The sequence below is a fragment of the Pinus tabuliformis genome, chromosome Q (assembly GCF_031772625.1).
Source record: "Pinus tabuliformis cultivar Carrire ecotype Pingquan chromosome Q, CPIR1, whole genome shotgun sequence".
NCBI classification, from domain to species: domain Eukaryota; kingdom Viridiplantae; phylum Streptophyta; class Pinopsida; order Pinales; family Pinaceae; genus Pinus; species Pinus tabuliformis.
Window position 1 is genome coordinate 949,293,005 of NC_142296.1, and position 23,441 is coordinate 949,316,445.

A 23,441-nucleotide genomic window follows, 5' to 3' on the forward strand; every position below is an offset into this window, starting at 1 on the left:
CTGAGTCATTTGATTTTGTGATCTGATTCGTTCTCTACCAAGGCTTTGAATGATTTGAACTTTTCAAAGGCTTCATCTTTGTGCTTCATAAGTCCTATCCAACACATCCTGGAAAAGTCATCAATGAATAATATGAAATATTCTTCTCCTTGAGGTGACCTTTTCCTAGATAGGCCACATACATTAGTATGGATAGGTTCAAGTGGCCTGCTAGCTGATCCTTCCTTCTCAGGGAAGTTAGTTCTAGTTTGCTTACCAAACTGACACGATTTGCAAATTGTATTGTCTAGAATTCTGATGTCTGGAAGACCACGAACTGCCTGGTATTTACATGCTTTCCTTATCTGTGAGAAGCTAAGATGCCCCAATCTTCTGTTCCATAAGCAGTGTTCATCGTTCTTGCTTAGATAGCATTGATGTTGTCCTTCTTTGAATATGTATCAATTATTTGGAGTCCTTATGCCTTTGATCACTGTTTTTCTTGTATCAAGATCACGAACACTACATCCATTTGATTGAAATATTACCTCCATTCCTTGATCACACATCTGACTGACACTCAACAAATTATGCTTTAATCCATCAACATACATAACATTTCCGGCTTTGACCTTTTCTTTCAATTGAACAGAACCTTTACCTTTTATGAGCGTAGGGGTGTCATTTCCAAAAGAGACCTTCTTCTCCTTCTCTAAGGCACTATATGACTGGAGTTTTTCCTTATCACCCGTCATGTGTTTCGAACAGCCACTGTCAATGTACCATTGATTTTCTTTCCCTTCTGCATATAAAGCTATACCACATCTCTCTGGTTGTGGTTCCTTCATTCTCCATGTTTTGACACTTGAGGCTTGCTCCTTCTGAGTTGTCTACCGAAACCTGCTCTTGCATTCAGAATCTTCATGACCGAAGTTGTTACAAATAGAGCATTCTATTTCATTTTCAAGAGCAAAAAAGTTATTGTAGGTTCTTTTCACGATCCCAGTCATGCTCCTTTGTTTGTGAGCTTCTCTAGTCATGATTTTCTTATAGGCAACACATTGAGCTCCTTTGTGGCCAAAGTTATGACAAGAGAAACATTGGCCATTGAAGAAACTCCTATGATTATCAAATCTACCAGCCAAATGGTTGTAGTTTCTATTGACATCCATTCTTGAGGCAAATTGAGAAGGTTTTACCAAAGGCTAGTTGTAGCTTCTATTTTTCCTTAAAGTAGATTGCCCCCGATTTACCTGATAGTCTTTGTTCATTCTTGAGGTAAACTGTCCCTGATTTACCTGATGATTTCTATTAGGCCTTTTCTCGCTCCTCCTTGCTGCATCAAGATAACTTTTGGAGGTGGATGCTTGAGATGCTTCTTCATTATATCCCAGACCTGTCTTGATTAGTGGAGAATGCTGCACATTGATAATCTCATCCAGAGTTTCAGATCCTTTAACAAATTTAAGATTAAGAGCTTTTGTTTTCTCAATCTCTTTTCTAAGACCAACAATTTCACATTCTAACTTTTCATGAAGTTTTTCTTTTTCAGCCAGTTGGAATTGCAGAGTATCAATAATCATATTTTTCTCTTCTAAACAAATTTTGAGTTTAGAAATCTCTTCATACAGACCTTCTTCATCTATAGCATCCATGAAATCATCATCTTCAAAAGCCATTAAGAGTCTATAATTGTTACCTTGTTCATCTTCGTCACTATTTGAAAGTCCATCACTGTCTTCATGAGTGTAATAACTTTTCTTATTTACATTCTGTTTCTTGTTCCATCTGACAGGTTCCTCACCTTTATCAAGCTTGTCTTTATGAGGACACTTTGCAACATAGTGACCGACTCTTCCACAAGCAAAGCATTTGAAAGGTAACTTACCTCTGAATCTTCTAGCACCCCGTTGAAGGTTCTTGACAAAATTTGATTCTTCGTCTTCCTCTGATAGATGTCCTAACTCATAGTAATCTCCTTTGCCTGAAGCCTTGAATGCAGCTTCTCTTCTGTCTGATGGTCCTCCTTTCCTCATTTCGTAAGCGGTCAGAATTCCGTGCAGCTGTGACATAGTGAGGTTTCGTAGATTCTCCTTTTCTTCTATTGCAGAAACTTTAGATTCAAATTTAGGGGACAAGGATCTTAGAACCTTTTCAACCACAACAGCCTCTTTTACTTCTTCACCCAAATTTTTCATACAATTAACAATCTCATCTACACGAAGGAAATAGTTAGCCACACTTTCATCATTGTGCATTCTGAGATTTTCATACTGAATTCTGAGGGTTTGAAGTTTTGCTCGTTTTACCTGTTCATCTCCTTCATAGCTCAGAACAATCTTGTCCCATATTTCTTTTGCAGATTTATACTGCATAACCTTGACGAATTCTGATTGAGATAGACATCCTAATAGAGTATTAACAACCTTTGCATTTGTTTCATATTGCTTCTTACCAGCCGGATCTGTAGGTGTTGCTGACAGAAAAGTGTACCATGTATCTATGATATCCCAGACTTCTGTACCAAGAGATTGAAGATAGGCAGTGACTCTTACCTTCCAATATATGAAGTTTGTCCCATCAAAAATCGGTGGCCTGATAGATGCTTCTCTCTCGTAGTTGCTCATGATGATAGATCTTCCTTCAAGTGATCAAGCTTCTTCTGAAGGACCTGCTCTGATACCAATTGTTGGAAATAATACTGAGAGGGGGGTGAATCAATATTATCAAATTCTTTTCAATATTATAATTTAATTTATTCTTCAAATGTGGACCATTAATTTGAATGTTAGTACCATATAATAATGAACAGGAACAAGAAAAAACAGACAGTCACACCAAAGAACACCAGATATAAGGTGGAAACCCAATGTGGGTGAAAACCACCTGCTGCAATGTGTCTCTATCTTCTTTCAATTAGAAACTTCTTTTACAATGATTCTATACTGGTGCAGTCCTTTACCAGTATGCAGGCTACAACCTGCAGAGAGCTACAACCCTCTCTCATTTTCCAGTCTCTCCTGGAAGGGAGCTACAACCCCCTTAGCTCTTGTACTAGCTGAGCTACTAGTACGTAGGTGTTGACCTACTTCTTTTCTTCCAAGGACCACGTTTCATTAATTTTCAGACTGGATCCATGAACATCAAATAATCATCAAGTACATGTGAATCAACCAATCTCCTTTTACAATCAACTAATGAGCCTCTCAGAATGCAGTAACCAGATAAGCAATACCAGTAATCTAAACTCAGAATTTAGCAGCAATAGACAAAAGGCAGCCAACAAATATTTCAAGAAAAGTCCGCAACTTCACCAATAGAAACCTGCGAATATCCGCAGTTCTTCTGTGTCTAGCCTGCGTAGCTCCACACCTACTCTGTCTACTCGACAGCGCACCTCCGCACCTGATCCGTCTGCTAAACTGCGTACCTCCGCACCTACACCATTTACTGGACTGCGGATCTCCGCACCTGATCTGTCTGCTGGACTACGCACCTCCACACCTGCGGCTTCTGCTAGACTGCGCACCTCCGCACCTGCGGCTTCTACTGGACTGCGCACCTCCGCACCTGTGCCTTCTACTGGACTGCGTACCTCCGCACCTGATCTTGTCGTTGAGCTGCATACCACTGCACCTGTGTTGTGGATCGCATGCGGACCTCCGAATAGAGCCAAATTATCAGTCCTCCAATGTGCCACAGACTTTCAGATCCACAGATCTGATCATGCGCCAAAGAGATCACGACCCCTCAATTGATCTGTCTTCTCATGCTCAGGTTCAACTCTAACTCACCAACCGATTACAATTATTTCAGATCTTGTTCCTCTTAAGATATTCAACACATAAGTTCTTAGCCAATTGATCTCCTTTCCTTTTTATAGGCAAGCCCTTACTCAAACCATGGATCAAAACCATAGAAAGCCAATACAAGGGACCCAAAAACCGGGGTTCAATATTTTAGATGCAATACCATGGACCAAAACCATAGGATCAAACACGTCGGACTAGATACCATGGACCAATCATAAAAATTCCCACGTGCACGCGCTTCTCTGCATGAAAGTGAGTGAATTTGACGTCCACACCTTTTGTTCGGAGAACCTGCGGGTATGCCCACACTTCTTGTTCGGGGCACCTGCAGGTCCATAGCTTTTGTTAGACTCACCTGCGGGTATCACATTTTCTATTATTTTGAGAGCCTGAATAGAGATTTGCCACTTGAGTAAGTTGCCATCAAGGACAACACCTGTGCCATAGCGTCAAACCTGAGTCATAATGCCAACAGATCTCCCGACCACCGATTTAATCCTGACCGTTGATCTCATTTCCGATCCGACGGCTGAGATCGCTCGCCGCGGATCGGCAATCGCATGTTACATATGGTATCAACCACTTTTATATCACTATGATATGATGTTGCGATGCGATATATCGCAATCGCATGTCGCATAGTCCCGGGGTTCCTTCCCTTATCTCATAGCATCACCGATGCCGATATAGGCAATCACAATGTCGCATCGGCCCAGGGTCCTTTCCTTATATTATTTGCATATGCCTGTCTCCAATCTGATATGTCGGGTATCGGTAATCAGGGGTATCTTCCGCCTTCGCTTTAAGTCCGCCTCTTGGACCACTCTGATGTGATTTTCCTTTATAAAGCCTTTTAGGCCATTTTTTGAATATTTTTCCTCTTTTTCAAAGGAAAAAGGGCAACTTCTTTCTGCGATAACTTTTGCATCCGAGGTCCATTTTGGCCCATTCAAATTGTAGTAGATCCAGAATGAAAAGATCTATGCAATGGGACTATTTCCGGGAGCATCCTTAGACTTTCATTTTCCTCTGTGAGGAACACTTAGACTTAGAAGTCTATCCAAAATCCATTTTGGATCAATATGGGAACCACCAATGCTGTTAGTCTTTTTCCGACATAAATATAGGTGTATCCCACACCTTCATAGGCCCAAGAAATCTTTTAGAAGCAAACTATCACAAAACCAATCTAATCTACACTACTTGTAATGGAAATGCATCTAATAAGAAAACTAACAACTAAGCTATGAATCTACACTAAGCATACATGTACAATAAAGAGGAGCCTTGGCTGCTAGGGTTGGGCCCTAACCCAAGAACTTCAGCCCTCTAAGTTAACTCAGTGCTGGCTCAAAACAAAAATCATTCTTATTACCAAAACAACAGATTACATCAAAAGAATTGTCACAAGTCTTGCAGCTCGAAAATAGAGTAGAGTTTTACAATCAAAATCCAAATCCTATTGAGGTCCTAGGCCTCTCCACTTATACATCTGAAGTCTCCAACGGCTTCCTTAAAATTAGGGAGGCTCGGCTCCCAAACTCGAGATAAACTGGTGCTTTGTCTTTCACTTGCTCGACTGCCTTGTAGTCCTCATTATTTGGCTATTTGCACTATGAGCTGATGGAGGAATATTCGAATGGAGGGGTAGTAAATGAGGAGGATTTACCTCCTATAATCCCTCTCCCTTGTCCCATTCGAGTTTTGATTTTGGTCTTTGCCAAAATTCCTTGATTTTCTCCTATAATCCTGCATTAAATGCACATTAGACCACAAAGAAAAATATCCAACTCTAACTCATCTCATAAACAAAATATAATCAAAAGTATGCAATAAGTTATGAGAATAGTTGGTTTGACTAAGATAGGAGGTGAATTAAGGCCCATATAATTACCCAATGATGAGGCTCATCATCACCCCCCTACCGAAAGTGTTGCTCATCCTCTGAGCAACTTAGTCAATATCCCTATCCTTCATGGCTCTGGTAGCCTCTCTGGCATCCCATGCCTCTGCTGTGGTCTCCTCTTCTTGTTCATAGAAGCCTACTTTCTTTTATACCTCTTCCGACTGCCTCTTTTCTTCTTCTTCTTTTCTCCATTCTAGCATCCCTAAGAGTAGTGGTGGACTGAGTTTTAGGCCTATCCAATTGACCTTCAACCTTTGCGTAGATTTCTTATACATATGTGTCTTGTTGAGTGCCTCTCTCAACCTTTAAGGGGAGTGATATTCTCTTATCTTTAAGTTGTATGGCAGTGTGTTCCATCTCCTCAGGTAAGCATGTATACTATCATCTCCTAGCAGCCTAAACATGTACCCAAAATGTGAAATTGCTTGCACTTGGGCAGCAAGATATCTAGGTGCCAACTGAGGATAATTTGCAATCAAATTATGGGTACTGATGAGGGCCATGGAATTTGATTGTTCAGCTTTGATCACAAGAGGTTCAGTTTTATCTCTTGCCAATATCCTTTTCATCTTGTAGCCTTTGAAACCTCATGGTTCATCCACGATGCCAAAGCCATTAATTGTAGATCTCCTAGCTTGGCATTAGGGTCCCATACATTCATGTTTGTGAGGGCCATATTTTGCATATAAAACTAAGCCATTTTGGCCCTATCCTCTAGTGTACTTTGATCACAAAGATCAATAAACTGCATGTAGTCCTAAAATGGCATGGTTCCCCTCTGTGACAATGTCTTAATATGAAACTGCAACCATTTTTCTTTGAGGTAGAGAGCATAGGATTTATCTAGCATCCTACACTAGATTTCCTCCAAGGAGAGGCTGGCTATACATGCTAATTGGTTCTCTCTTTCCTGCAGCTGTCCCCTCAGCCATGCATTTTCTGTCTCTAGTTGATTTCTCATTATAGCTTCTCTGTCCCTTAAGCCACTTAGCTCTCTTCCCATTTCTTTGAGTTTCTCCTCCATGTTCCCAATGTCTTCTACCCCCTTTGATTTGGTGATCTTCATCCATCGGTGAGTTTTGGCCCTCTCCTTCTCAAGCTCGAAGAACAGTGGGATGGAAAATTTTTGAGGTATGACCCTGCCTCCTTCAATAAACCAGTAATAGGTGTCCAGGTTAGGTTGGGGGCTGGCTTCTTTTGTCTCTGGGTCCTCCTCTTTAGCTTCTTGTTGCTCCCCTAGCTTTCTTTCCAATTCTTGTGCCTCCTGTAGATTTAGTAGAGTATCTTGTAGGGCAGTTTTTGTTGTGGATCCTGTAGGATTTCCTTACCCTTGGAGGAAGTTGATCTAATAGTAGGCCTCCTTACATAGGTGACAAGGGACTTAGGGGAAGGAATTTTGGCTTTTTGTGTAGGGGAATATTCAATCTCAATAGGAAGTTTGGTTGATGTTGGTGGCTTCCCCTGTCTTATTTTTGCGCTCTTTCTTGTCCTGAAATGTAGTGGGTTCTGCCTCTGCCTTTTTCCTTTTTGTTTGATTGGGGTGCTGAGAGCAGTGAGCACAGCTACTTCCTCTCTCTCAGTGGCCTCTGGAGGCACCCTGGTGACTCCTCCTTGTGTTCTGTCTCCTCTTTTCTATTGCCTTCTTCCTCTTCGTCTTTCTTGTCTTCTTCTTCTTGTAGATCTTCATCATCTCTATCAATTTCCTCCTTAATTTCCTCCTCTGTTTCTTCATCATCCCCCTTCTCTTCTCCCACTTATTCTTCATATTCATCATGTTCCTCTGTGTTAGCTCCTTCTTCATCCATCTCATCCTCATCTCCTTCCATATATTCCTCTTCCCATTTTACTTCCTCTTCACTGACAGTAGGACTAACATCATAAGTGAGAGCTTTGATGTCATCCTTTGCTAGCATGTCTCCGAAAACTGACCATATTATAGGGGTTTGAGGTTTTGGAGGGCATCTTCAATGAGGGTCCTATTCAGCCCATGATGAGCTAATTGTTTGGAATTCCCCTCCTTCACTTTGATGCTTGAGTCTATGAGTGATTGAAGCAAGAAATATGGTATGTTGAGCCTTTGGTGAGGTGGTGTTTAGGCTCCAAATCTTAACTCTTCAAGGATTCTGAAATGATAGCCATAGACAAAACTATATCTACCCTCACATGGTATGTATATGATTAGTTGGTAGCCTACCTCACTCCATAGATATGGTAGACTTTCCCTCCTTACTCTATTTTTGTCCTCAGTGTGTTCCTCACCTTCTAAAAGGAATTTTCTTTTGGCAACCTGGTTGTCTCCTTTGTCTTATTTTCTCCATGGTATTCCTAGAGGAAGTGTGGTGACTCTGTTGATCAGCTCAGGGGTGAGATCTATAGTGAGGCCCCTTATTACAACAGTGAAATGGATTTTGGTGTGTGGAGTGAGGGAGAGAGAAAATTCTTGAGCCACCTCATCGGCATACCCTCTGAATTTTTTGAAAAACCCCATCCAATTATGTCTTGTGAGGATTTCAAGCACTTGGGGGTGTTGTTGGATTCGCACTGTGTTTGTGGGCTCTCTCTTATTAAACCCTCCTGTCATCTTGCTGGTGAAGCTTGAGGAGAAAATGAGAAGGTCGAAACAAATTTTCAAATGTAGGAGAAAAATAGAGTTGACTGTGTATTTAATTCCCTTCACATAGTTGCTAAATTCACTCAATTTTAGAGTATCCTTGGTTCATTTACTTGCAAAGGGGAATGTAATTTTAGAGCCTGCCTCTTTATACTGGTTGCAGTGGCCAACTCCCATGATATTCCTTCTGAACTCTTCTCTGCCAATCCTGTAGACAGTCTCTGTATCCTATAGGAATTCCTGTGCAGTGAATAATGGATCTTTGCTTCCGGTGGGTGGCCTAGGTTATGAGAGCGACTTGAGTGAGGGAGTTTTGAGGAGGTGAAATGCATGAATGCATGGGAACGATGTTTTATTTCCTCTTATGGTGATTCGGGGTGAGGTGGTGTGTTGGAAGCAAAGGTACATTGCCATTTTTGGACCATTGGTCCCCACTACCACCTCATCATTTCCCACTCCTCGTAATCAGCTCCCACCTTGTAGATCCATAGTTTAACTACTTTTTGTCCTACTCCTTCTCTGTCTTTGAGTTGACTGCAACCACGTGTGAGAGGACACCTGGTTGTGCATGTGCTGATTGAATGAAGGTGGCCAAGTTAACTAGCCACCTTTTCACTTATAAACCAACTATCTCATAACCCTTACAATTTTTGACTACATGATGTAGATGAGAGTGAGTGGGATACTTACCTGTGGTTTCCATGCTATGCTACAGTTGTCGAAGACCAAAGGTGCTGCTATGCATATTTGCTGCATGCCATTCTTCTTCCTCCTCTTGCTATCTGCTAATGGCTTCTTTGTTTTTGTAGGTATCTGTGGTTGAAGATCTAATGTTGCTGCTTTGGAGCTCCTGGATCATCATGGTGAAGACTTGTTGCTGGTGTGATTGGTATTCTATGGGATAGGCTGCTACAAGATTTCCTACAGGATGTCCTGTAGCTTCTTCTCCCTCAAAATTCTTTAATCATTTTTCTTGCTGGGGCTGTGAGGATGGTGACGTGGATGGAAAGAAGGAATGGGAGTGTGGATAGCAAAGTATACTCAGGAGATGATCTTTACTCCTCTCTGTTTCCTTTTTTTTTTCTTTGAAGACCCAAAAAAACTATTGAAACTGATCTTTTTTGAATGGTGAGTGCAAGGATGATGATGGTGGACAAGGTGAGGTGCTAGATCATGAAGAGGGTGAATTTTAGGGACCTAACAAGTCCATCATTTGCCTTCGGATTGCTTCCTGTAGGATTTCTGGGTCACTGTAATTCCTACAGGATCATCCTATAGGTTTTCAGGGGATCCTGTAGAAAACACAGTCTTTGTATAAATCAAAGCAATGGAGTGGAAAAATGACAAAAATTATGGAGGGATGCATGGTAAGGAGTGAAAAAAATGAATATGTGAGTGGCAGGGGTCTCCTTGGGATCCTCTTTTTCTCCTTAACTGTCCTTCTCGCCCACCTGCAAATGGAAATTTCATGGTAAAAAAATTTTTTTTTTTTTTTGAAAAACAACTAGCTGCCTCAGAGAGGTTTTCACCCTAGCTATTTTCCTTGGGTACCTCAAGAAAGGTTTTCACCAAGGGATCTTCTTATTCTTTTTTTGTTTTTGTTTTCTTTTCTCTTTTTTTTTGTCATCACTGGGCCGCTTGAAGAGGTTTTCAACCCAAAGATGGGACTCAGGCACCTCATGGAGGTTTTCACCCGAGTCCTTATTCTTTTTTATTTTTCCTCAATGATTTGAAGAGGGAGGAGCTGGAACTTGCTCCACTATCATCCTTGTTTTATTGATATCATCAACGAACTCTTGTTTTGATAAAGGTCTCTTGTACATTTTCAATCGGTGTCCATTAACAAGCAAAGGAATGGCTTCTTCATCTATGTTTCTGATTTGTACTGAACCATTATCATGGATTCTTTCCATAACATAAGGTCTGAGCCATCTTGTCCTTAAATTTACCTTGAAGTCCTTATACCTACAATCATATAACAATGCCCAATCGCCTTCCTGAAATTGCTTCTCCTTGATATTTTTATCATGCCAGATCTTCCTCTGAAGTTGAACTGCCTCTAGATGTAGGAGGCCTACATTCTAAATTCATCGAAACCATTCAATTGGAACAATCTCCCTTTCTGTGCACTATTGAGATCCAAATCTAGTTGGGCTGCCATCCTTAATGTGTTATATTCAAATTCAATGGACAACAAGGCCTTTTTCCCATGGACCAGCTGCTAGGCCCCTATACTACTAGTGTAACCACTTATTGTTATTAGTACAACCCCTTATTATTTTGTTGTACCCATGTAGTCCCCATATTGTTATTATTGTGCCCCATAGAAGCCCACTATTGTTATTATTGTGCCCTTACATTATTATTGTTATGTCAGCTCTGATTATATTATGACCCATTAGACTCCTATATATAGAAAGGAGTTCTTGTCATTTGTATCATCCAAGAATTGTTCATTTGTGTAATGTAAAGGAGGTTGCCCCCTCGAAGAGGCTTATTCCTAAGGTGTTAATCTATCTTTTCTATCTTTTTTGAGCTGGCTTCCTAACATTTGGTATTAGAGCTTTGGATTCTAGGGTTTCGCCGCTCCAAATAGTTCATCGTGGAATTTTCACTATAACTTTTTTTTCTGCGACGTTTAAGAAGAGATAAAAAAAACCCATTGGAGACGAAATCGCACTGAACCTCGGGTCTGAATTTCATATCTTTCTCGCTATATTTCCGGAGATATGATTTGAGGAAGTTAGAGATTTTGTAGACTCCCTAATTACATTCCAAATAGGTGACCTGGGGAAATCATCATAACTTTTGTTCTGAGCATCAGATTGAAATTTCGTTAGAAGTTTCAGAAAGAGGAATTCCTTTAGTTTTCTGTGTATCAGTTTTAGGTACTGTTGAAGCCCCGAAAATCATTGCAACAACATTGGGGGATAACCACCCAGTCCGAACCTTAGTACAGCTCCTTTTCCGTTTGGAATGGTGGCTCCGACTGGGGATAATGGGACCAGTTTCCCAATAATGGATAAACGGGATGAATGGATGATTGTTTAACTAATCTAATGATAGGCGAATAACTTAATCTATTGACAGAATAAAATAACTACTACTAATCCCGGGAATGGTTATATTTCTCTAAGTGTAGCGCTTGATGATCTATGTTTTCAAACAGGCATATAGATGACTCCATCTGACAGGCATAGACATTAATTCATTCAATGATTACTTTACTTAAGTAGTTAAGCAAAGCGATTAAAACAATAATACTACACTCATCATTTATATCATCGACACATATATGATTAAAAGAAAAGCATACCATAAACATCCAATAGTGGAAAGAATACAGAACTGTTGTTAAAACGCATACATATATCTGATAATAGCAAAGGAAATCGGATAACAATTCATATGAAAAGAATGGAATCAGTCATAGATAATAGTACCATATGAGCTGATAAAATACTCCCAATATCAATTGTTATCTGTAATTCTTCCTTCAACGCAGAGATGTTTTCAAACAAAGACAATAGTGCACATTTGCAGAAAAGCTACCATGTTGAATTTAGAATAACTGGTCCAGTTTTATAAAAGAATATGGTTGAAGCACAATAGTGTGACTTCAGTCTTTAAGTCAAGTACAAAACTTTACGACCCTTTCCAAAACAATGAAAGGGTCTATAAATACTTAATTAATCTATCTATCTATAAAACAGAAATCCTACTTAATTGGTATCAATAAATCTTGATCCTATTTTTCTTCAGCGATCTGGCAGTCGGCGGCATGATTCATCAAGTAGGCTGCTTGCCTTTAAATCTGAGCTGACTTATCGCAAGCATTGGCTCTACTTCAGGTGGTTTGTTGAGGCGCGAGCTGAGCTGGGCGGCATAGGTGGCATCCTGAATATCGGGAATAATATACCCGATTGCATCTGTTAGGCACTTGAGGGCGGCTCTCTGTGTGTGCGGCTTTACCAGGAAGAACCAATATGTGTCCCAAGTTAAACTGTTAATCCCAGCGATTAACCTCCCCTTTTCTTCCAGATCTGGATAACATGATTGCTCCAACGTTTTCATTGTTGTCAACTTTCCTGGTGTGCATTGGGAAATCATGTTTGATAAGTAGAGAGTGTTATTGACCAATTCAACTAAATTTCTAGAAGTTGATTTACATCTTGAAACCGCCCTCTCTGCTTTCATTAACTGCGACTGCCATTCAGTGAAGAGTATATCTTTGTGTGATTCTAAGATCCTGGGTAAATTGGCCGCTTGTCCTTGGTCAGAATCTTGCCAGTCGAGAAATGCAGCTATCGTTTCTTCAGCTTGATCCAATTCAGTCCTGGCCTTGTCTACTTGCTTACTTATAGATGCCGTTAATTCACATAGTGGCTCTGCCTGGGCTATTTGTTGACACAGAAGCTTAATTTGGGATATTAATGCAGTATTTATTTGTAATGCTTCTGCTCTAAATTCAGCCACTTGTGGAACGCCCTTTGTTTTCTCGAGCTGTGATGATAATTGAGCAATTTGCTCATCTTTTGTTTTCATCATTTGCTCATTCGCTGCCTTCAATTGTGCCAATGCCTCTGATAATTCTTTCTGTTTCTGGATTGCGCTTTGGTCAATCCTTTGTTTTTCTGCCTGCAATTGTTGTGTTAGTTGACTATTCACTTGCTGCTGTGTCAACAATTGTTGCTCTGCCTGCTCCTCTTTCTGCTTTGCTTCAGTTAATTGTGCCTGTAATGAGAAAATCTCCTGATCCTTTGTTTTCAGTAAAAGGCTTACCTCTGATGCCTTGTCTATTGTCGCTGCCGAATAAGCTCCTGCATACTGTGACAGTTTTTTCAAGTCATCGGAGGGGTCAAATTCCTCCTTCCAAACTACATTGCCCGTGACAGTTTGCTCTGGGAAAAGGGAAGGTTGATCAGTCCTTCTTCTTTTCCTTTGTCGCTTAACCATCGCTTTATGCCTTGGGCTGTAGAAGACATCCAGGGGAGGAATATCTTCTACCTGCAAAATGATCTGGTCGGAGGGGTCCTTTGGTATCATCTCTACCTCTTTAGAAATGGGTGGGCCACTGGTTCCACTCAGAACCTGTGATGAAGTGATATCCTGTGTATATGTTACCTTTGAAGTGTCTGTGTCCTTTGAGCATTCCAAACCACTGATAATGGAATCAAATTGCTTCCATTCCTGGAGCAATTTAGGGTCAATATGAGTATCTATATTGACATCAATGGTGGTTTGTTTTTCCTTTTCAACTTGGGTCTCCTTCCACACTTTTTCTTGCTCTTTCTTCTGCTTTTCCTCATGTTCTTTCTTCTGCTTTTCCTCTTGTTCTTTCCTCTGCTTTTCCTCTTTCTCTCTTCTCTGCTTTTCCTCTTGTTCTTTCTTCCGATTTTCCTCCTGTGGCTTCTCTTGTTCTTTCGTTATAACTGGAGGTTCCTTTGACTGTTGCCGATCAGGCTCGCTTGACGATGTCGCTGGGGTTGTTGCTAATAAATCTAGAGGCAGAGTTTGCAACCTCTGTTCTCTAAGTTTATTAAATTCAGTCAACCCTTCATCATTATATTTCACTTTGGCGAATGCTTTAACCTGATTTATTGTCTCAGCTGAAGAGAACAGGTCGTCAAACATATCTTCTTTATGATCAAATTTTGTCAATTTGGCCTGTTCTAGTGCAGTATAGGCAACTTTGTTTGGATCAAACTGCCTATTTGGGAGAGTCGCCAGAGTTAATGATTTAATCTTCGTGGCTTCCTTTTCTGCATGTTTGAGATCATGCAGAGTATAGACACCACATCTCAAGGGAAAAGAGGGCCAGCCCTGCTTCTTATTTTTCTTGAGAGTCTGTGTAACACTCTCAGCCATAATCTGGTAAGAGATTTCTCTTGCCAACAGTTTATCTGGTATGTATAAAGGGAGAACATGAGGTTCGGCTTGGCTACCGAAAACTCTTATATAAGTGAATTTCTCCTCCCCGAACCATCTACCTATTGAGGTTAAATCAATTCCGGCTTGATAAGAAATCTTTGGAGCGGGTTTATCAAAAATAGAATAATAAACAGGTAACATAAAGCCATTGCAGACTTGGTACAAATGGTGCTTATAAGAGGATTTCCATAACTTCTGATGGTATATGTGAATAGGCATGGGGTCTTGTGGTTTCCACCTCCAGCCGAGCACAGGAAATTCAGAATTGAAACACAATGTATCTAAAATATATGCACTGTAATAGAATGGGGGGATTATCCTTTCGGAGATGCGAGTCTTACTCCTAAAGTCAAGAAGAGTTGTGGCTAGTTTATCTGAGAGAATAGTGGCCCAATCCATTATTACACTGTTGCATGCTGCTTCCATTAGGGGAACCATTTCTATAGTGAAATTAGCAGAGTCGTGCAATCCCCATAATCTACACATCATTATTCCAGCGTAGCAATAAGGAGAAGCTAGGGAATCAACCGAGTACTTACCGGAAGATTCATGTTTGTGCTTTGCCGGATTTTGTCTCCAATCCCGGATGGGTTCGGATTCAACTTCGTTCTCGTTTGAGAATTTTTCCAGGAACGCCTTATTGTATATCTTCTCTGGCTCAGGCAAATGATACATTTGCCTTAGATCATCCGCCCTGAATGACCCGAAAATTCTCCCGTCTCTGGTGCTGAAGGTTCTATCCAGGACTGGGATTTCCTCAATTGCCCACCGCACTACATCAGTATATGGGAGAATTTGTTCCCTAGCTGCTATCCGATGAAGGAAAGAGTCAGCTAAGTCCTTTAGAGTACCCTCCGATTTCCGAGTTAAATCTACAGTGGCTTGTACTATTGTTGCTGCTGGTTCTTCGGCTTCAATCAGGTTGTAGGTACCTTGCCAAGTAGTTCTGACGAGACCCGAACATGTAGTATCAGATATCAATCCCTTCTTTTTGTCAGCGACAGCTTGTCCTGCAGCTGGCGCAGCGGAAGCGCCTGTGGTCTTCTTGGATTTCTTCCCCATTTTGCTTGAGCTTTCTCCTTTGGATGAATTCTGCACAGAGGCGAAAATAAACGTAACACAGAGAAATGGCAATGAAAACTTCAAAGTGATGAGATATATTGACTGATGCGTAATAAGGGATTAGCTTTTAAAATGGGCGCAGATACAATCCATGGGAGGATTTTAGGACTTACGATCACATTAAATGGCCGTTTAAAACCTGCCAATCTTAAATGCCCATTATATCATTAATCGGCCGAATGATTCATTTAAGCGTGCTGTGGATGTTTTGGCGGTTGCGCAGGTGAATCATTGTTGGACGGATCAAGCCTTTAATATGAAATAAATCGTGATATCCCTTTATTCCAACGGTTTTTTGGAATCTGCGCTTTATCGCAATCGGCGATCGGGGCAAACTTAAACCTTTTATATTGCCATCTTTTGGAAACCCCGATAGCCGATAGCGATATCGCATCGCATCGGGAGTAATGGCATCATATGAGATATGTATTGTATATCGCCGATCGCCGATATCGCATCGCATCGGGGGTATTGGCATGGGGGCGCTTTAAAATGTGCATCGAGTATTGCCGATTGCCGATTGCGATATCGCATCGGCGGAAACCAATATGTCACTTATTTGTATTCTCTATGTCATTGCGATATGCGATCTTGTGATCGCTTTATCGCAATGATAAAAGATTGTTTTATTTGATCAAAATGGGTTTTTTAAAAGGTTTTTATATAATGTTTTCATTTGGCTATTGGACCTTTTTGAACAATACAATATTGATACCAATTAACTTCTAAAGGGACCCATTTCATATGATAATTTTGTAAATAGAGATGATATGAAATGGGGGGGGTTTTTGTAGAGCACAACAGGTACTAATGTTGAAACAGTGACAAGTGGAACTCCGTACAAGTTCACTCTACTGAGCCAGTCTATAATCAGGTCATCGTGGGAGATTTGACATAAAACTTCCTTACAGAATCCAATCTTGATCAGATTTGCGGCATTAGAAAGAGAACACAGATAGATATCGCAGGAAGAAATTTCAGAACTTGGAGATTTGAAATTACAAATTTACATTGGTTTCAAGATCGAGCGCCTAAAATCAAGAAAATGCGATATGAGGAAGTTTGATGGCAAGGATCCAGTAAATTGGATACCTCAGATGGAGCAATATTTTTTAAACCTACATGGTGTACCACTGTTACAAAAGGTATGTATTGCTTCATATTTAGAACTGGATCAATTTTTATGGTATAAAGGGCGGTGTTCTCATAAAAAAATTGTTACGTGGTCAATTTTCATGGAGGAAATGATAGCACATTATGAGGATACAAAGAGCAACACCTTCTTTAGAGCAACACCACAACAATTGGAAGAAAAAAGATAAAAAGTGCTTTGTTACAAAGTGGAAAGAAAAATTATGGCAACAAGGAAGTCCACCCCTCACAACTGTAAAAATGGAAGTGTTGTTTCTCCTATCCTTCCACAACCTACAAGGGTTACACCACAACAATTGGAAGAAAAAAGAGAAAAAGGGCTTTGTTACAATTGTGATAACAAATCCATTAAAGGTCATAAGTGTGCTGAGAAGAAATTATTTTACATTGATTGTGAAGAGGAAGGAAAAATCATATTGGAACCTAGAGCAGTCATAGAAACAAGAACCCGATAGCTACGAAATCGATCAATTTCAAAGTATCTCATCAAGTGGAAGAACTTACCCGCTGAAGATTCCACATGGGAGGACAAGAATTTTATATAGAAGCATCAATAACTACTCAAGCGTTGAGGACAACACTTTTTGAATGAGAGGGGCATGTTAGGCCCCTATACTACTAGTCTAACCACTTATTGTTATTAGTACAACCCCCTTATTATATTATTGTACCCATGTAGTCCCCATATTGTTATTATTGTGCCCCATAGAAGCCCACTATTGTTATTATTGTGCCCTTACATTATTATTGTTACATCGACTTTGATTATATTATGACCCCTTAGACTCCTATATATAAGAGGTCTTTTCATTTGTATCATCCAAGAATTGTTCATTTGTGTAATGTAAAGGAGGTTGCCCCCTCGAAGAGGCTTATTTCTAAGGAGTTCATCTATCTTTTCTATCTTTTTGTGAGCTGGTTTCCTAACTCCAGCTCATAGGGTGTTAATCCAGTGGTGGTCTTCCATGTGGTATTATAGGCCCAGGTGGCCTCAACTAGCCTTTCTTCCCAATCCTTCCTACTGCTGCTCACCACCTTGGTTAAGATGCCCTCCAGTGCTCTGTTGGTCACCTCCACTTGCCCATTAGCTTGTGGATGATAGGGAGTGGAGGTCTTATGCTTGATCTTGTGATGGTTGAGCAAGTCTTCGATCATGTTGGAGGTAAACTAGCTACCTTGGTCTGTGACCAGCTCTCTAGGGTACCCAAATTTGTAGAATACATTCTCCCTTAGGAACTCAACCACCTTCTCTTCTGTTGCTGCCTTAATTGCCTTGGTTTCAGCCCACTTAGTCAAATAATCAGTGCACACAATAATGTACTATTTTTGCTTTGAAGGAGGGTCAATAGGCCCAATGAAGTCCATGCCCCACTTGTCAAATGGCTCGAAAGTCACTTGAGGCTACAAAGGAATTTCATCTCTTGGAGTAGGCCTTCCCATCCTCTAGCACCGATCACATTGACTAGTGTATTTTTTCACATCCTGATGAAGAGTGGGCCAATAATAGCCTGCTTGTAACACTTTGAATGTTGTCCTCTTTGCTACAAAGTGACCTCCACAAGGCCCATCATGACAGGTCAGAAGGATGTCAAAGACTTCCTCTTCCCTGACACACCTTCTCAAGATTTGATTTGGGCCAAGTTTGAAAAGATTGCCCCCAATCCAAGTGAAGGGGGCGCTTTTCCTGACTATCTTGCTCTTTTCTTTGGAGGAAAAGTTTGGTGGGAACTATGCTGATACCAAATAGTTTGCTATATCAGCAAACCATGGAGAGAGAACTAAAATAACAAATAAGTGCTCGTGTAGTAATTGGTCATCCACCATTCCTTCTTCACCTGCAGGAAAATTTACCCTAGATAAAAAGTTTGCAACAACATTTTCCTTACCATGCTTATCAACAATGGTTAGATCAAATTGTTGTAATAAAGGTAACCATCTTATAATTCGAGCATTCACATCTGGTTTGTTGATTAAATATTTGATTGCAGCATGGTCAATATGCACAAATATTTGATAACCTGTAATGTAATGCCTGAATTTGTTTAATGAATGCACAACAACCAGGAGTTCCTTTTCGGTCACTGTATAATTTAGTTCATCCTTTGATAAGTTCTTACTGATAAAATAGATAGCATAAGGCAATTTTTCATCTATCTGACCTAGGGCTGCTCCTATGGCTTTGTGTGAGGCATCAACATGAATATGAAAGGAGAGGGCCCAGTTTGGGCCTCGGAGAATTGGTGCAGTGGTTAACTTATCCTTTAGAATGTCTAAGGCCTCTTGACAACTTTTTGACCATATAAACTCAGAATCTTTGGCCAACAAACCAAATAAAGGAGAGGCCAACTTGCTGAAGTCCTTTATGAACCTTCAGTAGTATCCAACTAACCCTAGGAAACTTCTGACATCTCTCTGCTTTTGAGGAGGTGGGACCCTTTGGATGATGGCTATTTTGTTTGGGTCCACCGCAGTCCTTGCTGAGATATTGAATGACCTAGCACAGTCCCCGCAGTCATTAAGAATTCACATTTTTCAGGACTGAGAGACAAGTTCATTTCAATGCATTTGTGCAGTACTTTTTCCTAGGTTAGACAAGGCTTCTTGAAAATCACAGACATAAGGTGTAAAATCATCCATATAAATCTCCACCGCAACATGGAATAATTCGGCGAAAATACTCAATACTGATCTTTGGAAAGTGGCAGGAGCATTGCATAGGGAAAAAGGAAGGACCCTATAGGAAAAAGTACCCCAAGGACAGGTGAATGTGGTCTTATCCTGATCTTCTGGGAAGATATGGATTTGGTTGTACCTACTGAATCCATCTAGGAAAGAGAAAAACCTTTTCCTTTCCAGGCCATCTAGCACTTGGTTAATGAAGGGTAGAGGAAAATGATCCTTCTTTGTGGCTTTGTTCAACTCCCTGTAATCGACACAAATCCTCCACTTACCATTTTTCTTGGGAACTAACACCAAAGTAGAGACCCACCCATTCTCAGAGATAGGGTAAATGAATCTTGCATCTAGTAGTTTTTTTAGTTCTTTTTTGACTATATCTTTAAGAGCTGGATTCATCCTCCTTTGTGGTTGCTGGACCGGCTTGCAACCTTCTTTGATGTATATGTGGTGAGTACACACTGAGGGGTGTGCTCCCTTCATTTCCTTGTAACTCCAAGCGAAGGCTTCTAGATTTTCCTTTAACATGTTGCATAGCTTCTCCTGTTTGAGAGAAGAAAAAGATGGATTTATTTTCAAGGTTCTCTCTCAACCAAATTCTATGGTTTTGACACGGATTGGGTTGGAATCGGCCAAGAATAAGTCAGTTGGATGATTGTTATGGGTTTCCTTTACTACTTCTTCTAAAGGTAATGAATCGAGAGTTGGACTTTGGAGTAGGTGTTCAATCAAGTCATCCTCATCTTGTTGTCCTCTTCCCATGGTTGCTTCCAAAGCATAAAGTTGGGCGGATTAAACTTCATCTTCTTCCTCATCCTCCAACCATAAAGGTAAATCATGCTCTAGAGAAGGTTGAGAAGTAGGGTATAGGACTAACTACTTGGACATATGCCCATTCTTGATGTTCATATTCCCAGCTCTACAACTAATGTAGGCATCGGCAGTGGCCAACCATGGCCTCCCAAGGATGAGAGGATAACCAGTAAGCTTAGCCTTAGGCCGGAGAACTAGGAAATCTGCAGGGTACTCCCAGGAGTCAATGGAGACCATCACATCCTCCATAGTTCCCTCAGGGGTTACTGTGGAATGGTCTGCAAGTTGCAGAACTGTTGTGGTCTTCCTCAATGACCCTTGGAGGTTGAGCTTGAGCATGGAGTCCTTGGTGATCACATTAATGGCATCCCCAAGATCAATCAGAGTTTGGGGGACAATGGTGCCATTGATGTGCACATCTACTACAACGCTTCCAGGGTCCATATATTTTGGACATATTACCTGCCCCAACATTAAGTCATACAGCTTCCCAATGACATTAATGGTAGGTGCATCCCTTTTTCACCTCCCTGGATGCTTGAAGCATTTCTCCTTAATCAAATTATTATAAATGGGAACATCTTTTATTTCCTGGAGAAGGGGGATATTTACACATAGATCTTTCAATTCTCCTAGAAGTTCAGTCTCTTTTGGGGTAGGCTGGAGTGGTTGGGCTAATCTCTCAGGAAAGGGTGGATTTACTTAAAGGTTTCTTTCATCTCTTTCTTCCTCAACCACCCTAGGTGGAGGGGGAGGTTGGTTATCTGAGAGAACTCTCCCAGATCTTAGGTTAATCTCTTAGATTTCCACAGCATAAGCTGCATATGATGTCTCTCCACTGTATACTTGCTAAGGCTGCCTATTGTTTGGGTTCAAATTTGGCTGAGTAGGCATCTAGGGTTGCTTGGGTGGAGCAAAGTGTAGGAGCTATGGTTGGACAAGTGGTGGAGGCAATAGAGCTGGAGCATTGTTGTATTGGGGCCTCCACCCCTGGAGTGGTGTATTCCACTAAGTTTGTGGCAGAGCATAAGGTTGAAATGATTGGCTGGCTGGGTGAGAATGTTGGGTTGTGTTATATTCTTTCCACGATTAGCAATGTAGTTAACCAGAGGGTCACAGGGGGTTTGAGGCGTACTCGTAACCCCACTTTATGGGGTCCAGGGCACCGCCCCAGAAAATTTTGGTTTTGGACCCTATGTTAGGATGGGCGGACCCACCTATGGTTTTGTGCATGATTTTCACACATGTTTTTGGACGCGATGGTTTTCGGTACATGGTATTGGATGCTTCAGCATGTATAAATATGTATTGTAACATTGAAAGGAACATAATGAAAAATCAAGCTGGTAGTCCCGGTTTTGGGATCCAGGGGAAAATCTTTGTGTATATGTGGTTTATGTGTTATGCTATCACATTGTTTATTTTATGTGTTTTAGAATTCGTATGCAGGTAATTTTTGTACAGGGTTAAAACCTACAGGGAATGATACCGAGATGCATAGGACCAAGGAGGGGGTGTAGACCAGGAAGGATGAGTAGGGGGTCCCCAAGAAGGTTTAGCTGTGGTTTGTTTGGGGTTGTAATATGCATGGGATGACCCTTGCATGCCTCACTGGTATGGTCTAGTACCAGGATGTCTCCTTTGGTCAATGTAGCAAAGCTGCTCAGTGACCCCTTCAGATCCTTGATATACAACTTTGAGTCTGGGTAAAGAAGGGAACTTGTCTATGGAGTGGTTTTCCTCACAGATTGAGAAAATTTCAATAGAGTTCAATGGAAATTCATTCCTAGGATGCCTCCTGGTGCATCTATGAAAAAATATGGCCAAGGATCTCTCTTCTTCCTCCTGATTGCTTTTAATGTTCATGGTGTCTAGTTGCAAGGAAAGGGTTTGCAACATCTCACTTTTGAAATCTTCCAACATGTTTCCAATTTCACCCTTGATGGATGAGTTGGAAGATGATGTACTGGCCATAGGTTGACTACCCCTACCCTTTTTCTTGGCTACCCTAGTGTGAAGTAGGAAATGTTCCCTCTGCGGACAGAGGCAACCCCTTTAGCCCTAGAGTGGGTCTAGTCACAACAAGACAAAACAACAATCAATTTCCTTAAACAGTCATCATTGAAAGCCTACCTCAAATCGGTGTTTGATGAAGCTTTCGTTGCGCTGCTCCAGCTATCGTTTCCTTCTCCTCAATGAGCAATCAACCTGAAACAACACAAGAGAACAACAAAACACGTAATTGCGAACAACAATGATTGATTTACTTACAGAGTCAAGGAACCATAAGATATCAAGTACATTTTACACAAGACATAGGAAACCATCATTGATTGTATTAAAATGAATCAAAAGCAAAGCTTACAACCAAGCCTTGATGTCGCAAGCCTTCTCGAAGGGTCCAGTTGGTATGTTTCTTCAAGCATTCACTCTCAAGAATGGATCTCCCAAATGGATGGTAACTCTCTCTCTCACTCACAAGCTCTAATACAAGGCTAAGGCAATCCACAACCAATTGCTAAACTATCAACAATTCACACTGCAAACTCACACCAAAGCTAGCTAATTTGCTTCAATCCAAAAACCAAGAACTAGGAACTATTTGATCATATCAATGGGGAATGCTTTTATAGGAGGAGGAGCCTCAATGAAATGAGGGAGAGGGAGCTTATCCTCAAGGGAGGTTTCATAGAAGGCTGAACTACCATCCTAGAGGAGGAAAGGCGAATTCCTTTGACCCAACAGCGAACTCTGGAATCACCTAGAAGCATTATGTTTGAACTAATTCGCCATATCTAGGTCATCTCAAGTCATACACTAGGGATCAACAACGACATCCCAAGGAAGCAGTGCATTCAGACAAATTGTCGCAAGAAGAATGTTAAGGACTTGTTCCAAGCCCTAAAATCCAACCGTCACAGGAAACTAATGTACCCCTGTGACGACAACGTGACCTCATAGTTCAACAAAAAGAATCGTTGCAAGAATAATGATGCTTACTTGCGACGATGTAAAAACATAGGTAAAAGGGTCAATCTTCAGGATTAGAGAGCACTTGTTTAATCTTCTTGAATGAGTGGGAAGATATGGACATGTTTATTTGATGTATGACACAGTGGATATGTCACTCGAGGACTGATATGAGGTCAGTGACAAAATACTGTGCAACAGATGCCCCCTAAAGCATGAAGCCCGAGAGAGTGGGAGGGGTTAAATGCTTTATGAAATCATAACCGAAACAGAAAACCATCGCTGAAAACCTGCAGGCGCAAGTAGAACTGATATCTCTGACAGTGAAATACATGTAGTCTAGGCATGGGCGCAGCCATCTAGAAGACATATGAAACTTGGTCTGTGGTATGGACACAACCACCCAATCGATAAGACCATATATAAAGATATAGGTATGGTCGCAGCCATCCAGAAAGACTCAGGTATG